Source organism: Pituophis catenifer, unplaced genomic scaffold (genome assembly GCF_029215685.1).
Source record: "Pituophis catenifer annectens isolate HBS135680 unplaced genomic scaffold, rPitCat1.0.hap2 SCAF_6, whole genome shotgun sequence".
In the NCBI taxonomy this organism is placed as follows: Eukaryota; Metazoa; Chordata; class Lepidosauria; order Squamata; family Colubridae; genus Pituophis; species Pituophis catenifer.
This window is the reverse complement of record NW_027256886.1, coordinates 1,727,467-1,732,026: the sequence shown is the minus strand read 5'-3', so window position 1 is coordinate 1,732,026 and position 4,560 is coordinate 1,727,467.

Sequence of the window (4,560 nt, the reverse complement as noted above, 5' to 3'; positions counted from 1 at the left end):
CCTCCCCAGATGCATAGAGAGGATCTGGAGCCAGGTGAGACAGAAAAACGGGCCTACCGGGACATCGCGTGCCAGGACCGGGGGGGGAGGGGGGTCGTGCGTGCATGCATGGGGCGGGGCACATAGAATTATGGGTGTGGGCATGCTCACGCGCGAACCTCCCCCACACACCCCCTTCCTGGCACGCGATGGCAAAAAGGTTAGCCATCACTGCCTTATACCATTCCAGACAATCTCTTCTTAAAAATCTCCAGTTTTGAAGCACCCAGAACTTCTGATGGCAGAACAAGAAGCAACGGATGGAAACTAATCAAGGAGAGAGAGCCAACCTAGAAATAAACAGAAATTAAGAGAAGTTAATCAGCGGAACTGCTTGCCTCCAGAAATTACGGGTGCTCCATCATTGGAGGTTTTTAAGAAGAGATTGGACAACCACTTGTCTGGAATGGGATAGGATCTCCTGCCTGAGGTAAGATTGAATACGAACTCTGGTATTCTGTGTTCTGTAAATGATAAAAAAACACATTGTGCTTGCTTTACCAGCTGCTTTCCTGCATATTTCATAGATGTTGCATGTATTGGATCTCGAACAGTCGTTCCAATCCCGCTACTGATTTTTTTTTTTTTTTAGCTGGAGATCTCAGAAGAGAAGCTGCTACAGACGGTCCTTCCAAAACGACCCTGTTTGATCTCCGAAAACTAAAGCAGAGCAAGAATTGGGAGACTACCAGAAAAATAATCCCAAGAGAAATTAAAAACACATCTTTGGAAGAAAGCAAAGCTGAATAATTTCCGGGCAATTGTCAAATAAATGAATTATGCATGACCGCCGAATCCTGATAGTCCTGTTCAAGTCAAAGGAAGGTTTATCATTTTGTCAGGGGAATTAAAAAAAAACAAAAAAAACCCACTGAAGTTAATGCCTCTGAGAAAAATTAGAGATGCAAATGAGATTTCGCTGGTTTCCAAACGCTTTTAATCTGGTTAGTAAATTAACTGACTTTCTGAGTTGGCACAGAACCAAATGTGGAACAGTGATCCAACTTTTAGATTCCCAAAGCATGCTAAATCACAGAACCGACAATCCAGGTTAGTACTGACCTAGTCTGGTATCAAGGGAAGAGTATTTTTGTAGTTTAGGATTGAACTGTGGGGTCCTTGGTGCTCTCTGAGTTTGGTGATGTTCTTCCAGACATTTTACGAACCAACTAGATAACATCATCAGTGCTAGAAGGGAGGGGGGGTTGGGAGGAGAAGGAGCGGGAGGAGGATTGTGGGGTCCTTGATGCTTTCTGGGCTTGGTTTTCGTGCAGACATTTCATGACCCAACTAGGTAACATCATCAGTGTTAGAAGGCAGAGGGGTTTGTAGAGGAGGAGGAGGAGGAGGAGAAGGGGGAGGACGTGAAGAGGAAGAAAGGAGGAGGAGAAGGTGAAGAAGGAGAGGATGAAGAAAGAGGGAGAAGAAGAAGAGGAAAAGAAGAAGAGAAGGCGAGGAGGAGGTTGAAAAAAGTAGAGAAGAAGAAGGAGGAGGAGAGGAAGAAGAGGAAGAAGAAGAAGAGAAGGAGGAGGCTGTGGGATCTTTGTGCTTTCTGAGTTTGGTGATAATCTTGCAGACATCGTATGACCCAACTAGGGAACATCATCAGTGTTAGAAGGGAGAGGGGTTGGTAGAGGAGGAGGAGAAGGGGGAGGAGGTGAAGAGGAAGAAGAAGGAGGAGGTGAAGGTGAAGAAGGAGAGGATGAAGAAAGAGGGAGAAGAAGAAGAGGAAAAGAAGAAGAGAAGGCGAGGAGGAGGTTGAAAAAAGTAGAGAAGAAGAAGGAGGAGGAGAGGAAGAAGAAGAAGAGAAGGAGGAGGCTGTGGGATCTTTGGTGCTTTCTGAGTTTGGTGATAATCTTGCAGACATCGTATGACCCAACTAGGGAACATCATCAGTGTTAGAAGGGAGAGGGGTTGGTAGAGGAGGAGGAGAAGGGGGAGGAGGTGAAGAAGAAAAAGGAGGAGGAGGAGAAGGTGAAGAAGGAGAGGATGGAGAAAGAGGGAGAAGAAGAAGAGGAAAAGAAGAAGAGAAGGCGAGGAGGAGGTTGAAAAAAGTAGAGAAGAAGAAGGAGGAGGAGAGGAAAAAGAGGAAGAAGAAGAAGAGAAGGAGGAGGCTGTGGGATCTTTGGTGCTTTCTGAGTTTGGTGATAATCTTGCAGACATCTTATGACCCAACTAGGGAACATCATCAGTGTTAGAAGGGAGAGGGGTTGGTAGAGGAGGAGGAGAAGGGGGAGGAGGTGAAGAAGAAAAAGGAGGAGGAGGTGAAGAAGGAGAGGATGGAGAAAGGAGAAGAGGAAGAAAAAAAGAAGAGAAGGAGAGGAGGTTGAAGAAAGTAGAGAAGAAGAGGAGAGGGAGGAGAGGAAGAGGAAAAGGAAGAAGAGAAGGAGGAGGCTGTGGAATCCTTGGTGCTTTCTGGGATTGGTTTTCGTGCAGACATTTCATGACCCAACTAGGTAATATCATGTGTTAGAAGGCAGAGGGGTTTGTAGAGGAGGAGGAGGAGGAGGAGGAGGAGGGGGAGGCCGTGAAGAGGAAGAAGGAGGAGGAGGAGAAGGTGAAGAAGGAGAGGATGAAGAAAGAGGGAGAAGAAGAGGAAAAGAAGAAGAAGAAGAGAAGGCGAGGAGGAGGTTGAAGAAGAAAGTAGAGAAGAAGAAGGAGGAGGAGAGGAAGAAGAGGAAGAAGAAGAAGAGAAGGAGGAGGCTGTGGGATCTTTGGTGCTTTCTGAGTTTGGTGATAATCTTGCAGACATCTTATGACCCAACTAGGGAACATCATCAGTGTGCTCAGCATCAATATTTATCAATAACTTTTTTTTTCTTTTTCTTTTCCTTTTCCTTTTTTTTTTTTTTTTTTTTTTTGGAGTAAGCTGTCCTTTAATGTTTTTTTTTTTTCAAAAAACATTGCAGGGCAGGTTTTTTTCCCTCCTTATTTTTCAGAGCTTCGTAACACGTTTCCTTGTTTATGCAAGTCATGAAGAGGACGATGCATTTCAGATGTTTTGGCTGAAGGAGTTAACGTTTTCCCAGGCTTCAGAGGATGCAGAATTCTTCGCTCAGGGTTATCCATTTGCCAGCATTTGGCCTCCAATCGCAAACTGACAGGAAGAGGCTCGGTTGCCATATCTGTTATTTGTTATCCCCAGGTTTGGACTGTCTCTCTGGTTCCTGGTTCTGGAAGGACGAAACAGACCTTTGGAAAGCGTCCAAGTTGCTAGAAGATTTGTCATGCTCTGTCCTTGTTCTATTATTATTATTATTTGCAATCATACGACGCACGCAACCTGTCCGTGCAGAATTCTCTACATCGACAGCTCCCCTTTTGAATCGGCTCCTGAAATATTTAATTACTTTCCCTGCTTTTTGCGGGCGAGGGAGATATATTTTTGCCTGAGATATGAAGCTAAAGAATCTTCGGCAACAAAGCTGCTCCCCCTTTCTTTCTAGATCTGAAATCCAATTTTATTTTATTTTATTTTTTTACTTTGTCATCTTTGCTGCTCTGAAGTCATCTGGAACAAACCCTTCTTTGAGGACGAGAAGCTGAGTTGGCCCTTGTCAGCTGGCAGCAAATGGTTTTTCCGCTTTTTTTTTCTTTTTTTCTTTTTCCCCTGGATTTGAAGTTTGCAAATCTTCAGCGGTGGCAAAAGGGCTTTCCATCTGCTTTCCTTGAAGGTTTTTGTTCCTGCCTTAAATTAAGCCTGCAGAAAATATCCTTGCGGGACATTTTCTGGAGCTGGGACTTAATGAAACTGATCATTAAGGGGGAAGGTGTGGAATTGGCCTGTGGATTTGGGCCCCCAAACCAGTGTTGAAGTCTACTTACCTTCCCTACCAGCTCGGAAGTGCGCACGCATGCCACGTGCAATTTGGGACCCTCTGCGCATGCGCAGAGGGCCAAAAACAGGTTACTTCCTGGTTAAAATCAGGAAGTAACGAAGTCCGGGCGAGTGGGCGGAGCCTCGCGCTGATGCTGCTGCTACTGGTTCAGGCGAACCGGGGCAAACCGGTAGCATTTCACCTCTGCCCCAAACCCCCAATCTCCCTTTTAGGGGTTTTGTTATGAAGAAAAATGAAAGAATGGAGAATGTGAAGGAAGGAAGGAAGGAGGAGGAGGAAGAGAAGGAGGAAAAGGAGGGGAGGAGGAGGAAGAAGAGGCAAAGGAGTAGGATGAAGAAGAAGAGGAGGAGGAAGAAGAGAGGAAGGAGGAGGAGGAAGAGAAGGAGGATTTCCCAATTTCAAGAATTAAGGTCGTCTTCTGAACAGGTATCCGGAATCCACTTAGAGGAAGAAGAGGGAAAGAAGGAGGAGGAGGAAGAGAAGGAGGAATAGAAGGAGAAAGAAGAGGGGAAAAAGGAAGAGGAGGAGGAGGAGAGGAGGAGGAAGAAGACGAGACAAAGGATTAGGAGGAGGAAGAAGAAGGGGGAGGGGGAGGAGGAAGAAGAGAGGAAAGAGGAGGAGGAAGAGAAGGAGGAAAAGGAGGAAGAAGAGGGAAAGAAGGAAGAGGAGGAAGAGGAGAAGG